The sequence below is a fragment of the Scyliorhinus torazame genome, chromosome 12 (assembly GCF_047496885.1).
Source record: "Scyliorhinus torazame isolate Kashiwa2021f chromosome 12, sScyTor2.1, whole genome shotgun sequence".
Classification (NCBI taxonomy): Eukaryota; Metazoa; Chordata; class Chondrichthyes; order Carcharhiniformes; family Scyliorhinidae; genus Scyliorhinus; species Scyliorhinus torazame.
In genome coordinates, this window is record NC_092718.1 from 191,613,944 (window position 1) to 191,631,005 (window position 17,062).

Consider the following 17,062-nt stretch of genomic DNA (forward strand, 5'->3'; position numbering starts at 1 on the left):
AGGAGGGCTTATCAGTATGTTTGTGGATGATATGAAAATCAGTGGGATGATAAATAGTGAGGAGTGTTACCGGAGTCACATCCCCATTGAATTAACCAATAACTCTTAGAAAAATACCCAAAGTCTTTGGCCCTTAGCTGCCCAATAATTACAGTCATGAGGTTTGTAAATCTAAACCAAATTACTTTTTATTTATAGCAAGAACTATAATGAAATATGCAGAAAATACAATTGGTTAACTATCATCTAATTTCTAATCCCCACTTTAATTTGCCCCACCCTCTACACACACAAGACAGGCAAACACAGAGGAGAGGAGAGGGGTGAAAATAATAAGTAAAAAGAAAAAGAGTATTAGTTTCAGATGGTTGTCTTACAGATCCAGGTCTCTGTTTTCAGCCTGTAATGGTTTCACGGTAGATTCATTCATTAAGGTTCTCTGTAAGTTCAGAAGTACATCAACTCTCAGCCTTTCCGGAGAGAGAAGAGCAGGTCCTTTCCCCTTTGTGTCCAGGATTCAAAACCGAGCTCCCTGGTTCTCTGAAAATCATTCCACTCAGGCAGGACCCAATCGCCATCTGTTACCGGGCAGAATATAGCCTTTTGATCAATTCATTAGCCACCAGCCAATCAGTCGAATCGAGTCCCACCCCAACTCTTGGGTGCCAAAAAGTCTAAATCTTGCTCTCCAAAGCTAGCAGCACCAAATACTATGTTGCAACTTTGTGAAATTATCTTCTCTCTGCTGCTTGACTTAAAGATACATGTCCATTAAGCATCCATGGATCAAAATGATAACTGCAAATAAAAGGGAAAATAAGGGCATCAGCAGGAAGAAGTCTTACAGGAGGATAGCCTTAGATTATAGGAGGATATAAAGGGGCTGGTCAGGTGGGCTGATCAGTGGCAAATGGATTTCAAACCGGATACGTGTGGGTGATGCATTTGGGTAGGACAAACAGGGCAAGGGAATGCATGGTGAATGGCAGGACCCTGGGAAGCTCCAAGGATCAGAGGGACCTTGGTATGCATGTACACTGGTCCCTTAAGGTATCAGGGCAGATGGATATAGTGGTTCGAAGGCGTATGTTACAGTTGCCATTAATAGCTGATGCATAGACTTTAAGAGCAGGGAGGATATGCTGGAACTGTATAAAACATTGGTTAGGCACAGTTAGAGGATTGTGTGCAGTTCTAGAATCCACATTCTTGGAGGGATGTGCGAGCACTTGAAAGGGTGCAGAGGAGATTTACCAGGATGTTGCCTGGGCTGGAGAGTTTTAGCAACAAAAAGAGGTTGAATAGACTGGGGTTGTTTTCCTTGGAGCAGAAGAGATTGAGGGGGGACTTGATTGAGATGTATAAAATTATAAGGGGCATAGGATAGTAGATGGGAAGAAACTTTTCTCCTTGGTGGAGGGATCAATGACAGAGGGCATAGATTTAAGGTGAGGGGCAGGAGGTTTAGAGGGGATGTGAGCAAAACCCTTTTTACCCAGAGGGTACTGGGCGTGTGCAACTCTCACTGCCTGAAAGGATGGTGGAGGCAGAGACCCTCATAATATTTAAGAAATCTTTAGATGTGCACTTGTGATGCCAAGGCACACAGGGCTATGGGCCAAGTGCTGGAAAATGGGATTAGAATACATAGGTGGTTTTTGACTGGCACAGACATGATAGGCCGAAGGGTCTTTTCTGTGCAGCAAATCTCTATGGCTCAAGCGATACATACGTAAAGCAAGGGCAAGTGAAGTGAGATGCGTGCTGATTGCACATAACCTTGATGGTGAGAGCCGTGCACTCCCTCTACATCCAGAGTGTCAATTTCTTTTGTTTTCACCATTTGAAGTTGACGACAATTCTATTAATACAGGAATGATTAAGCATTTTCTATAACTCGTTATAAAATATTTGGCAAGTATTAAATGTATTCAATTGGTCAGTCAACAAGCCCAACTTAAATCTTGCAGCCCACTGAGATGAAGTAAGGCCTCTCATGCGGCCCACACACTAGCCTTGGTTGGCCATCACTGCTGCAGACCTTTGGAGTTGTGATTTTAGGCCCAACGTCACACACTGGGCCATTTGATGCAGTGGTATAATTTGCTGAATGGTTGGACCAGATTAATACATCCCCAGCAAAAGATACCCTGGAGTACGTTCTAGTTTCCTGACTGGGTGCATTCTTAGTGTTGTGGATTGGTCATTTCATAAACTGAGTTAATTATTGAATTCAGTGGCTTTCATAACAGGCAGCCAATCCACAATGCCAGCATTATGCCAGCGTGCCAAGCAGAAAATCGACCCTAGTGGCTTTAAGCTAATAAAATACATCACCAGTGTCAATCCCTGCTTTAGTTTACCAACTCTGGTGTGGATTTTCCATGTGCATTCCCAAAGCTCCTGTCGTGACTTTAATGGACATTTGGCAAACTTCCGAATCAGTTGTCTCTTCCATTTTTCTGGGGGTTCTGCCCCCTACAGGAGATCAGAGGAATTGTCAAGACCATTCCCCTGGTTTCCTCTGGGCTTTCTTGAAACCTTTCATCTCAAAGTTTTTCTTCTTTTAAAAATAAATTTAGAGTACGCAATTCAATTATTCGAATTAATAGGCAATTTAGCGTGGCCAATCCACCAAGCCTGCACATCTTTGGGTTGTGGGGGCGAAACCCACGCAAACATGGGGAGAACGTGCAAACTCCACACCGACTGTGACCCAGAGCCAGGGGCAAACCTGGGACCGCGGCGACGTGAAGCAGTAGCGCTAACCACTGCACCACCGTGCTGCACATCTCCCAAGTTTTTCTTTACCAGATTTCTCCACTCCTTACACTTCAAAATAGCTTTTTTAAATAGATATTTTTAGAATAACCATTGGATGGATCATCAATGGATCTTGACCATTCAGGAGAGGAAACGATCCTTCACACAAAGGAGGGGAAAGGGGAGTGATCTCTCGCTCACTTTATAAAAGCAGTAAACACTAGCTCAATTCATAATTTGAAGCAGAAATTGACTGGCTTTAGCTAGGCAGTAGAGTCGAGGGAAATGGGTGGAGTAAAGATATAGACCTGCCATGATTTCATTGAATAGCAAAAACTGACTTGAGGAGCTGAGTAATCTACTCCTATTCCTGCTTTCATGTTCCAGGGGTTTTGAGTGAATAAACCACCCAGGCCAGGCAAGTTCCCAAATCAACCCTTGATCCGTGCTGATCTAAGCTGATCGAGGCCAGGGTGGTAAAGTCACTGCATCAATGAACATCAGGTGAGAGGAGAGAGGAAATATACACTCAGCTGGGAGAGCCAGCTGACACCAACTGTCTGTGCTCACTAATAAGTGACATGTACTCGAAAGCCTAAAGAACTGTATGCCAATAACAGTTAAATGCTTGCTGGTGAAGAGCACAGAACGATTAGCAAGAGAAGAATAAAGACCATTGATCACTGACACTACTGAATGTAGCTATTATTTACTACCGAAAAACAACATATGCCCGCATTAGTTTAGCATTAATTACACAAACATGAAGCCAAATCATAGACTCACCACAGTGCAGAAGGAGGTCATTTGGCCCAGCGAATCTACACCAACTCTCTAAAAGAGCACGCTGCTTAGGCCCACTCCCCCACCCTATCCCTGTTACCCCATAACCCCACCTCGCCTTTGGACACTAAGGCACAATTTAGCTTGGCCTATCCACATCTTTGGACTGTGGAAGGAAACAGGAGCACCCGGAGGAAACCCATGCAGGCATGGGAAGAATGTGCAAACTCCACATGGAGTCACCCAAGGTTGTAATTGAACCTGTGCCACCCTCTCTGGACAGACAACGGAGCCAAACAAGGAGAGGCAAATCCTGCAAGTCTCCTATTCATCTTAAAATTATTTACCTCTGATTCTTCACGCCATAGAAATATCTTGATTCATAACTCACAATCAAACCCTGCAAGAAGGCTCGTATTCCCAATTTATAGACATTTATAATGGTTTATGAAAATAAGGGCAGATGGGTAAGGATGGAACGACACAAGGGAAGCCCCACTGAACTGAACAATGGATTTGAGGAGGATAGTGTGGTCAGCCATGTTGTTGCAGAGAGACCAGGAAAGATGGTGGAGAACAGTGTGCTATGTCATAGTCACAGTGGATGTGCCTTTGAATAGGTAAATGCTGTAGGGTGATTGGAAACCTGACTGCAGAGATTGAAACATTGAGCTGCAAGGAAGATAGGTGTGAATTTACAAGGCATGTTCAGGCACTTTGGAGAGGAAAGGGATGTTGGAAATGGAAGGGAGTGTGCAAGGTTAGAGAGGGCCGGGCTGTGCCTTATTATTCTGAAGAAGGAAGTGATGATTATGGCTTTGAAAGGACAGTAACTGAGGAGAAGCAACCGTTCACAATGTCAGGTAGAATTGGGACGAGGAATAGATAACAGTTTCCTGAAATGATGTAAAGTGAACTTGAGATGGGTTAAATGAGTTATATGAGCTGCGGGATCAAGAGTGTGATTATGAAAAGATGGAAACTAGAGAGAAAGACACGGGTTGAAAGCTTCGGATGGGGGAGGGGGAGCCTTGTTGGAGATTTGGATTGGGGGCAAGGGGAAGGGAGAAGCAATTCTGACGGCTGAAACAATGGCCCCAATCTCGATGACAAAGAAATTCATGAGCTCCTCATGCTTATTACTGGAAGTAAATGGAGCAGGTCAGGGAGAGAAGGCTTAAGAGAAAAGATAGCGGAGACAAGCTGATGGTTACCCTGCTCTCCAAGATTCTTAGTGACTGATGCTGTCCAGCCAGATGTGCTGATAATTGGCTCAGCCAGATGTGTGCCAGACATGCTCAGGTCTGTGCCTCTTCAATGTGAACAAGCAAATATGGGAGCCTACCAGTAGAGCTAGAAACATAGAAAATAGGAGTAGGAGTAGAATTTGGCCTTTTGAGCCTGCTCTGCATTCATTATGATCATGGCTGATCAACCAACTCAATAGTCTGTTCTCGCCTTCTCCCCATATCCTTTGATCCCTTTCGACCCAAGAGTTATATCTAACTCCTTGAAAAAAATACAATGTTTTGGCTTGAACTAGATTCTGTGGTATTTAATGCCACAGGCTCACCACTCTATGGGTGAAAAAAATTCTCATCTTAGTCCTAAATGGTCTATCCGTACCCTCAGACTGTGACGCCTAGTTCTGGAATCCCCAACCTTCGGAAACATACTTCCTGCATCTAACCTGTCTAATCCTGTCAGAACCTCATGAGTAAGGTTTCAAAGTTTCAAAGTTGCAGGAGTGTACCGGCAGGCAGGAAGGTGGTTTACAGTGTGTCTTCTTTAATGCCAGGAGCATCCGGAATAAGGTGGGTGAACTTGCGGCATGGGTTGGGACATGGGACTTCGATGTTGTGGCCTTTTCGGAGACATGGATAGAGCAGGGACAGGAATGGTTGTTGCAGGTGCCAGGGTTTAGATATTTCAGTAAGCTCAGGGAAGGTGGTAAAAGGGGGAGGGGTGGCATTGTTAGTCAAGGACAGTAATACGGTGGCAGAAAGGACGTTTGATGAGGACTCGTCTACTGAGGTAGTATGGGCTGAGGTTAGAAACAGGAAAGGAGAGGTCACCCTGTTAGAAGGATGGGTGAGTAAATTTGCAGATGACACTAAAGTTGTGGAGTTGTGGACAGTGCGGAAGGATGTTACAAGTTACAGAGGGACATAGATAAGCTGCAGCGCTGGGCTGAGAGGTGGCAAATGGAGTTTAATGCAGAAAAGTGTGAGGTGATTCCTTTTGGAAGGAATAACAGGAAGACAGAGTACTGGGCTAATGGTAAGATTGTTGGCAGTGTGGATGAGCAGAGAGATCTCGGTGTCCATGTACATAGATCCCTGAAAGTTGCCACCCAGGTTGAGAGGGTTGTTAAGAAGGCGCATGGTGTGTTAGCTTTTATTGGTAGAGGGATTGAGTTTCGGAGCCATGAGGTCATGTTGCAGCTATACAACACTCTGGTGTGGCCGCATTTGGAGTATTGCGTGCAATTCTGGTCGCCGCATTATAGGAAGGATGTGGAAGCATTGGAAAGGGTGCAGAGGAGATTTACCAGAATGTTGCCTGGTATGGAGGGAAGATCTTATGAGGAAAGGCTGAGGGACTTGAGGCTGTTTTCGTTAGAGAGAAGAAGGTTAAGAGGTGACTTAATTGAGGCATACAAGATGATCAGAGGATTGGATAGAGCCTTTTTCCTCAGATGGTGATGTCTAGCACGAGGGGACATAGCTTTAAATTGAGGGGAGATAGATATAGGACAGATGTCAGAAGTAGGTTCTTTACTCAGAGAGTAGTAAGGGCGTGGAATGCGCTGCCTGCAACAGTAGTGGACTCGCCAACACTAAGGGCATTCAAATGGTCATTGGATAGACAATGGATGATAAGGGAATAGTGTAGATGGGCTTTAGAGTGGTTTCACAGGTTGGCGCAACATCGAGGGCCAAAGGGCCTGTACTGCGCTGTAATGTTCTATGTTCTAACTTTATAGGTTCTATGAGAGCCCTTCCCCCTCATTCTTCTGAACTTCAGCGGATATAATCCGAATCGACTCAATCTCTCTTCGTACGTCAGTCCCACCATCCCAGGAATCAGTAAGGTTAACCTTCGCTGCACTACCTCTATAGCAAGAACATCCTTCCTCAGATAAGGAGATCAAAACTGCAGGTGTGACCTCACCGAGGCCCTGTATGATTACAGTAAGGCAACCTTGCTCCTGTACTCGAGCCGGACTCCAAATCCGATGGGCCGCCTGTGATTTACATGGAAGCAGAGGCTCTGGGAAGACAGGGAGTAGATGAACTCAGAGGAGAGGGGCCAACCGAGCAACAAAGCAACATTAAAGCACAATACAAATTCTGTTACAGCCACAAAGTGAATCTTAAAGTCTGTACTGTTAAATCTAGCACGCAGGGACCAAGGAAGTGCAGAAGAAACATGACTAATGTACAAACTTGGGGTCTTCAGTAAACTGGTATTTTCTGTGTAATACAGAACTTTTATGAGATTAGCTAAACAGCTTTGATTCTCTCTATGGAAAGGTAATTTCTAAACACTCCCACGTCGAAACAGCCCCTGGAAATAACATGGTCACTTGGTTCAGGCTGCCATGTTGACATTTCCAAGTTGGTCGGTTGGTGTTGAGTGTGTTCCCCCTAATCCATGCAAATGTTTAGAAAATGCCAGGAAGTGACCCTCACCAAAAAAAAGCTAACCTCGAGCAGGGTGACGATAAGGGGCTGAGCTAACCACCCTGGCACATTTGGGTACCTGTCCTGTATCCGTTGGTCAGAAGGGTTTGAATAGATGATTAACACTGGGTAAACTACCAGCCCCCAGAAAAAGGGCATCTTAACAAGTGCTCAGGGACAGGGGTTAGGGAGGTGGCAGTGATTATCAGGCAGCTGCCTTCTTCAGATAGAAGATGGACCAGAGGAGGAGGAGGAAGACCGAGAGAAGAGTTCCCAACGCCTCTACGAGAGAGTACAATGCTGCTATCGCAAGCTATTGAAATTAACTTTGTGTCAACTGTCCGTTCATCCTCTGGGATTGGTAAATCACACGCAACTGTCACCGGTTGTATACTTTTTCTGTTTAATTAATTAATGCATCATATCTAACCTGTTATTTCCTCATAAATTGAATAAACTACCTTAAAACGACAGATGAATATCAACTGCCTATCTTAGATATCTGTGGCCCAGAATCCAAAAGTCTTGCACTAATTAAATGCTGGATACTGATGTTACTGTGCCAGAGACAACATCGACAGAATTTCTAAACTGTAAAACTAGTTACGGACAGGTAAATCCACCAAAAACAAAGATAGATGCTGATATACCTTCAATTCACCAAGAGGCTGAGAGAGTGAGTGAACACAAGGCTTTATTAGTCGTGAACTTGCCTAGCCAGAGTCGGTTGTGCAGATGAGTGCCACCCGCAGGTGGCCAGGTTATATATGGCCCTGGTGAGGGCGGAGCCAGAGGCGGAACCCACCGGGGTTACAGTACAGTACCTGGAAGCAGCTTGTATCACCACTTCCAGGTCAAAGGTTACATTAGGTGGATACAATGGTTACAGTGTCATGCATTATGGTGAATACATTCACCACATTCACCCCCTGTTAAAAAATCAAGTCCAGCCGGGGTGACGAGGGGTCATTACATATTCAGTCTCTCTTGAGGCCGGATCGTTCTCGTCAACCTCCTCAGCTCTGGCGGTGCGGCGGGCACGGTTGTTGCAGATGGTGACTCCAGGGGCGTTGTGTCTGAAGCTGGAGCCTCAGTCCGGTGAGTCGGAGAAGGTTGGGGTGTGGGGTAGGCAGGGGGGTGGTGGGTGGCGGCAGTGTCGGTGCGGGACAGTACAGGAGAACCAGGGGGCGTTAGGGGCGCTGGGGGTGGGGGCGGGTAGCGGGGTGGGCGCGTTGGCAGGGGAACCAGCTGGTGCCAGGACTCGTAGGGAGACCGTATCTTGCCGTCCGTCCTGGTGCGCGATGTAGGCGTACTGGGAGTTGGCGTGGAGCAGCTGGACCCTCTCGACCAGCGGATCGGTCTTGTGCCTCCGGAGAAGGACAGGTCCTGGAGTTGACAGCCAAGGTGGAAGCGAGACCCTGGAGATGGACTTCCTGGGGAAGATAAACAAACGATTGTGAGGGATCTCGTTCGTGGCTGTGCAGTGGAGTGATCTGATGGAGTGGAGGGCATCAGGGAGGACCTCCTGCCAGCGGGGAATTGGGAGGCTTCTAGACCTGAGGGTCAGAAGGACGGCCTTCCATACCGTCGCGTTCTCCCTCTCCACCTGCCTGTTTCCCTGCGGGTTATAGCTCGTAGTCCTGCTCGAGGCGATGCCTTTGCTGAGCAGGTACTGGGTTAGCTCATCGCTCATGAATGATGTACCCCGGTCGCTGTGGATGTAGGCAGGGAAACCGAACAGTGTGAACATGCTGTGCAGTGCCTTTATTACAGTGGCCAAGGTCATGTCGGGGCAGGGCACAGCAAAGGGGAAGTGGGAGTACTCGTTGATGATGGTGAGAAAATCTATATTACGGCTGGTGGAGGGGAGGGGCCCTTTGAAATCGATACTTAGGCGTTCAAAAGGCCGCGCAGACTTGGCAGTCCCTGGTCATTGCCTTGACCTCCTCGGTGGAGAAGGGCAGATTGCGGGCCTTAATGAAGTGGGTAAACCGGGTGACTCCCGGGTGACAGAGGTCATTGTGGATAGCCCAAATTCGGTCATCTTGCGCACTGGCGCATGTGCCGCAGGACAGGGCATCTGGGGGCTCTTGAGCTTCCCAGGACGATACTTGATATCGTGATTATGGGTGGAGAGTTCGATCCACCACCTCAGGATTTTATCATTTTTCATTTTGCCCCGTTGTGCGTTGTCAAACATGAAGGCGACCAACCGCTGGTCGGTGACGAGAGTGAACCTCCTACCGGCTAGTTAGTGCCTCCAGTGCAGCACGGCTTCCACTATGGCTTGTGCTTCCTTCTCGACCGCTGAGTGTCGGACTTCGGAAGCGTGGAGGGTCCTAGAGAAGAATGTTACTGACCTGCCCGCCTGGTTGAGAGTGGCGGCCAGGGTGACGTCTGACGCATCGCTCTCTACCTGGAAGGGGACGGACTCGTCCACCGCGTGCATTGCAGCCTTGGTGATGTCGCCCTTGATGCGGCTGAAGGCCGAGCGGGCCTCATCCGTCAGGGGGAAAGTGATGGTTTGAATAAGTGGGCGGGCTTTGTCCGCATAGTTGGGGACCCACTGGGCTTAGTCGGAGAACAGCCCCAGGCATTGTTTTAGGGCCTTGAGGCTGTGGGGAGGGGGGAGTTCTGTGATGGGCGCATACGGTCGGGGTCGGGCCCTAGGACTCCGTTCTCCACGACGTAGCCGAGGATGGCCAGTCGGGTAGTACGGAAGACACACTTTTCTTTGTTGTATGTAAGATTGAGGGATTGGGCGGCCTGGAGGAACCTCTGAAGGTTGACGTCATGGTCCTGCTGATCATGGCCGCAGATGGTCACGTTGTCCAGGTACGGGTATGTCGCCTGCAAACATTACTGGTCAACCATGCAGTCCATCGTTCTCTGAAAGACCGAGACCCCATTAGTGACACCGAAGGGAACTCTGAGGAAGTGGAAGAGTCGGCCGGCTGCTTCAAAGGCAGTGCACTGGCGCCCTTCCGGGCGGATTGGGAGCTGGTGGTAGGCCAACTTCAGATCGACCGTGGAGAACACACGGTCCTGTGTGACCTGGTTGACCATCTCCGCTATGCGGGGGAGGGGGTACGCATCCAGTTGCGTGAATCGGTTAATTGTCTGGCTGTAGTCCACAACATCCGGTTCTTTTGCCCGGTCCGGATGACCACCACTTGCGCTCTCCAGGGGCTGTTTCTGGCCTCTATGATCCCTTCACTCAACAGTCGTTGGACCTCCGACTTGATTAATACCATGTCTAGCGAGCTGTACTGCCTGCTCCTGGTGGCAATGGGCTTACAGTCAGGTGTGAGATTCGTAAAGAGTGAAGGGGGGAGACCTTGAGGGCCGCGAGGCTGCATACTGTGAGGGGGGGGGCAAGGGTCCGCTGAACTGTAGGGTCAGGCTTCGGTGATTACACTGAAAATCCAATCCGAGCAATAGAGGGGCGCAGAGGTGGGGGAGGACGTAGAGCTTAAAGCGGGTATACTCCACGCCCTGCATCGCGAGATTGGCGATACAGTACCCCCGGATTTGGACCGAATGAGACCCGGACGCAAGGGAGATTGTTTATGAGGCAGGGTAGGTGTGGAGGGAGCAGCGCCTTGCCGTGTCAGGGTGGACAAAGCTCTCCGTGCTCTCGGAGTCGAAGAGGCAGGGGGTCTCGTGCCCGTTGACCCAGACGACCATCATGGAGTTCTTTAGCGGTTTTGGCTGCGGCTGGTCGAGGGTCACCGCGCCCAGCTGCGGGTAGCCTGCGTGGTCGGTGGAGTCACAAGATTCCGGCCCCCATGTGTCGCACGTGTCGGACGGGATTGTGGTAAACCACTGTGTTCTTATATTAAAGGTTGTACGGTAGAACCTGCACTACAGGTTCACCTGGGCCCCTGCATGCTAGCTCCGCCCATGAGCCGGGTTATAAATATGCGTGGCCTCCAGCTCGCAGCCATTCCGTCAGCTGCTGTAGGAGGCCTCACTTCAGATACTAATAAAGCCTCAGTTTGAATTCAACTTCGTCTCCAGCCAAATTGATCGTGCCTCAATTTATTAGTATCTGATTCAGAAGATGGACCTCCGGATTAATCCAGATCGACTGCAGCTGGATCCACACGCAAGCGACGCCAGAAAGGACTTCCAGCACTGGGTAGCTTGCTTTGAAGCGTATATCAACGCGGCGCCGACCCCTGTTCCAGAGGCTCAGAAGATTCAAATATTGTACTCCAGACTCAGCTCTAAAGTCTTCCCGCTGATCCAGGATGCGCCCAATTACGCTGATGCTATGACTCGACGCAAAGAAAATTATGAGCAGAAGACGAACACGCTGTTCGCCAGACACGCGCTTGCAATCCGTACTCAACTACCTGGTGAGTCGACTTCCGGGTGGGGCGATGACCAGCTAGGTCGCACGTTTCGACAGCTCCCGGTGGAACGGACTTTTGGGCTCTTGATAGGAGCCCCAACGGCAATTTTAACGGCAAAAAGCACTGTGCTGTAATCCAGAAGGGAATCCCCCCTGGACACGGATGGAAAAAAAAGAGGAAAGTGGCCGGATTGCGGTGGATCCTCTTGAGCAGCGGCCAGGAAGGCAGGCACAAAGCAAGATGGCGTCGGAAGGAGGCAGTTTAATATGGGGCCCTGACCAACAAGAGTTCCTGCGGCGTTGCGTGGAACAACTCAAAAAGGAGATGAAGAAGGAGGTGTTGGCCCCGATATTACAAGCGATTGAGGGGCTAAAGGAGGAGCAAAAGACCCAGGAACAGGAGCTTCGGGTCGTGAAGGCAAAGGCTGCTGAGAATGAGGACGACATACAGGGCCTGGTGGTGAAAACGGAGATGCACGAGGCACAACACAAAAGATGTGTGGAAAGGCTGGAGGTGCTGGAGAATAATGTGAGGAGGAAGAATTTAAGGATTCTTCGTCTTCCTGAAGGTGTAGAAGGGGCGGACGTCGGGGCATATGTGAGCACGATGCTGCGCTCGTTAATGGGATCGGAGGCCCCGACGGGTCCGCTGGAGGTGAAGGGAGCATATCGAGTTATGGCGCGAAGAATGAGGGCTGGAGAATTTCCTCGAGCCATAGTGGTGAGATTTCTCCGATATAAGGACGGAGAGATGGTCCTCAGATGGGCAAAGGAAACTCGGAGCAGTAGGTGGGAGAACGCGGTGATCCGCGTATATCAAGATTGGAGTGCGGACGTGGCGAGAAGGAGGGCAAGCTTTAATCGGGCCAAGGCGGTGCTGCACAAACGGAAGATTAAATTTGGAATGCTGCAACCGGCAAGACTGTGGGTCACACATCAAGGGAAACACCACTACTTCGAAACGGCAGATGAGGCGTGCACATTTATTGTCGAGGAGAAACTGGAGTGAGCGGGCCATAAAAAGAACGTTTGGGACAAAGTGGGGGGGTGAATATGTGGGATGAAGGGGGGAAAAGAGGGAAGAGATGACTTCCCAAGTTGTTAATCCCGCGACCCTGTAACTTTTCTCTCTTCCACTTGTCGTGGGGGAGGGGGGGAGGGGGATGAGGAGCTGAGGGCGCCGGCCATTGGGGGCGGGGCCAAAAGGGAAGCGCGGGCTTTGTTCTCGCGCTATGGTAATCACGGCGGGAACAGGGAAGCAGGAAGGAGGGGGCCTCGCACAGTGTGAGCCGAGGTCACGGGGGGAAGCCGAGGTCGGCCAGAGTTTGCTGACCTCTGGGAGCAACATGGGGGGTGCAATTACGCTAGTTTGGGATCTAGCGGGAGGGGGGGGGGGAGGATAACTGGGTTGCTGCTGCTGGGGCGAAGGGGGAGCTGGTATGGGGGGGGGGGGGTGGTCGGGGCGGGGTGGCGCCGCTTGTGGGAGATACGGCTACGTGGGAACCGGGTGAGGAGCTGGATTGAAAAAGGAGATGGCTAGTCGTCAAGGGGGGGGCGGGGTAAAGAGCCCCCCAACCCGCTTGATCACGTGGAATGTGAGAGGGCTGAACGGGCCGATTAAGAGGGCACGGGTACTCGCACACCTAAAGAAACTTAAGGCAGATGTGGTTATGCTTCAGGAGACGCATCTGAAGCTGATAGCCCAGGTCAGACTACGCAAAGGATGGGTGGAGCAGGTGTTTCATTCGGGGCTAGATGCAAAAAACAGGGGGGTGGCCATACTAGTGGGGAAGCGGGTAATGTTTGAGGCAAAGACTATAGTGGCGGATAGTGGGGGCAGATGCGTGATGGTGAGTGGCAAATTGCAAGGGGAGGCGGTGGTATTAGTGAACGTGTATGCCCCGAACTGGTATGATGCCAACGTTATGACGCGTATGTTAGGATGAATCCCGGACCTAGAAGTGGGGAAGTTGGTAATGGGTGGAGATTTTAATACGGTGCTGGACCCGGGGCTGGACAGATCGAGGTCCAGGACCGGAAGGAGGCTGGCTGCAGCTAGTATGCTTAAGGACTTTATGGAGCAGATGGGAGGAGTAGACCCCTGGAGATTTAGTAGACCTAGGAGTAAGGAGTTTTCGTTTTTCTCCTATGTCCACAAAGTTTATTCACGAATAGATTTTTTTCTTTTGGGAAGGGCACTGATCCCAAAGGTGACGGGGACGGAGTACACGGCTATTGCCATTTCGGATCATGCTCCACATTGGGTGGACCTGGAGATAGGGGAAGAAAAACAACAGCGTCCACCCTGGAGAATGGACATGGGATTATTGGCAGATGAGGGGGGGTGTTTAAGGGTGAGGGGGTGTACTGAAAGGTACTTGGAACTCAATGATAATGGGGAGGTACAGGTGGGAGTGGTCTGGGAGGCACTGAAGGCAGTGGTTAGAGGGGAGCTGATATCTATTAGGGCACATAAAGGAAAGCAGGAGGGTAGGGAAAGGGAGCGGTTGTTGAAAGAACTTCTGAGGGTGGACAGACAATATGCGGAGGCACCGGAGGAGGGACTGTACAGGGAAAGGCAAAGGCTACATGTAGAATTTGACTTGTTGACTACGGGTAATGCAGAGGCACAATGGAGGAAGGCACAGGGTGTACAGTACAAATACGGGGAGAAGGCGAGCAGGTTGCTGGCCCACCAACTGAGGAAAAGGGGAGCAGCGAGGGAGATAGGGGGGGTGAGAGATGAGGAGGGAGAGATGGAGCGGGGAGTGGAGAGAGTGAATGGAGTGTTCAAGGCATTTTACGAAAGATTATATGAAGCTCAGCCCCCGGATGGGAAGGAGAGAATGATGTGCTTTCTGGATCAGCTGGAATTTCCTAAGGTGGAGGAGCAGGAGAGGGTGGGACTGGGAGCACAGATTGAGATGGAGGAAGTGGTGAAAGGGATTGGGAGCATGCAGGCGGGGAAGGCCCCGGGACCAGACGGATTCCCAGTTGAATTCTATAGGAAATACATGGACTTGCTGGCCCCGCTACTGATGAGAACCTTTAATGAGGCGAGGGAAAGGGGGCAGCTGCCCCCGACTATGTCAGAGGCAACGATATCGCTCCTCCTAAAGAAGGAAAAAGACGCCGGGTGCGGCGATGACCAGCTGAGTCGCACGTTTCGGCAGCTCCCGGTGAAACGGACTTTTGGGCTCTTGATAGGAGCCCCAACGGCAATTTTGACGGCTAAAAACACTGTGCGGTAAACCAGAAGGGAATCCCCCCTGGATACGGATGAAAAAAGGAGGAGAAAGTGGCCGGATTGCAGTGGATCCTTTAGAACAGCGGCAAGGAAGGCAAGCAAAAACCAAGATGGCGTCGGAAGGTGGCAGTTTAACATGGGGCCCTGAACAACAAGAGTTCTTGAAATGCTGTGTGGAAGAGCTCAAAAAGGAAATGAAGAAAGAGCTGTTGGCCCCGATACTACAGGCGATCGAAGGGCTAAAAGAGGAACAAAAGACCCAGGAGCGGGAGCTTCGGGTCGTGAAGGCAAAGGCAGCCGAGAATGAGGACGACATACAGGGCCTGGTGGTGAAGACGGGGACGCATGAGGCACATCAGAAACGATGTGTGGAAAGGTTGGAGGCACTGGAGAACAACGCAAGGAGGAACAACCTGAGGATTCTTGGTCTTCCTGAAGGTGTGGAGGGAGCGGACGTCGGGGCATATGTGAGCATGATGCTGCACTCGTTAATGGGAGCAGAGGCCCCGGCGGGTCCGTTGGAGGTGGAGGGAGCATACCGAGTGATGGCGCGAGGGCCGAGAGCAGGAGAAATTCCCAGAGCCATAGTGGTGAGATTCCTCCGTTTTAAGGATAGAGAAATGGTCCTTAGATGGGCAAAGAAAACTCGGAGCAGTGAATGGGAGAACGCGGTGATCCGCGTTTATCAAGACTGGAGTGCGGAGGTGGCGAGAAGGAGGGCAAGCTTTAATCGGGCCAAGGCGGTGCTTCATAAAAAGAAGATAAAATTTGGAATGCTGCAACCGGCAAGACTGTGGGTCACATATCGAGGGAGGCACCACTACTTTGAGACGGCGGATGAAGCGTGGACTTTTATTGTGGAAGAAAAACTGGAATGAGCGGATTATTAAAAAGAACGTTTGAACAAAGTGGTGGGGCGAATGTGGGGGGCAAAGAGGGGGGTTAAAAAGGGGGGAAAGAGGAGTTTTATGTACTAATCCTGCGATGTGGTAACTTTTCTCTCTTCCACAGGTGGTGATGGGGGGAGGAGGGGAGGTGGAGGAGATGGGGCGTTGGCCATTGGGGGCGGGGCCAAGGGAGAAGCGCGGGCTTGGTTCCCGCGCTATGATAATCATGGCGGGAATAGAGAAGCAGGAAGGAGGGGGCGTCGCATGGTGCGAGCCGAGGTCACGGGGGGAAGCCGAGGTCGGCCAGAGTTTGCTGACTTCTGGGAGCAACATGGGGGGAGTAATTACGCTAGCGGGGGATCTAGCGGGGGGGTGGGAGGGGGGAATTACTGGGTTGCTGCTGCTGGGGAGAGGGGGGAGCTGGTATGGGAGGGGATGGGTGGGGGGGGCACCGCCTGGGGGAGATACAGCTGCGTGGGAACTGGGTGAGGAGCTGGAAAAAGGTGATGGCTAATCGACAAGGGGGGGGGGGTAGGAAGCCCCCCAACCCGGCTGATCACGTGGAACGTGAGAGGGCTGAACGGGCCGATAAAGAGGGCACGGGTACTCGCACACCTTAAGAAACTTAAGGCAGATGTGGTTATGTTACAGGAAACGCACCTGAAACTGATAGACCAGGTTAGGCTACGCAAAGGATGGGTGGGGCAGGTGTTCCATTCGGGGCTAGATGCGAAAAACAGGGGGGTGGCTATATTAGTGGGGAAGCGGGTAATGTTCGAGGCAAAGACTATAGTGGCGGATAACGGGGGCAGATACGTGATGGTGAGTGGCAAACTACAGGGGGAGACGGTGGTTTTGGTAAACGTATATGTCCCGAACTGGGATGATGCCAATTTTATGAGGCAGATGCTAGGACGCATTCCGGACCTAGAGATGGGAAAGCTGATAATGGGGGGAGATTTTAATACGGTGTTGGAACCAGGGCTGGATAGGTCGAAGTCCAGGACTGGAAGGAGGCCGGCAGCAGCCAAGGTGCTTAAAGATTTTATGGAGCAGATGGGAGGTGTAGACCCGTGGAGATTTAGCAGACCTAGGAGTAAGGAGTTCTCGTTTTTCTCCTATGTCCATAAAGTCTACTCGCGAATCGACTTTTTTGTGCTGGGAAGGGCGTTGATCCCGAAGGTGAGGGGAACGGAGTATACGGCTATAGCCATTTCGGATCACGCTCCACACTGGGTAGACTTGGAGATAGGGGAGGAAACAGGAGGGCGCCCACCCTGGAGAATGGACATGGGACTAATGGCAGATGAGGGGGTGTGTCTAAGGGTGAAGGGGTGCA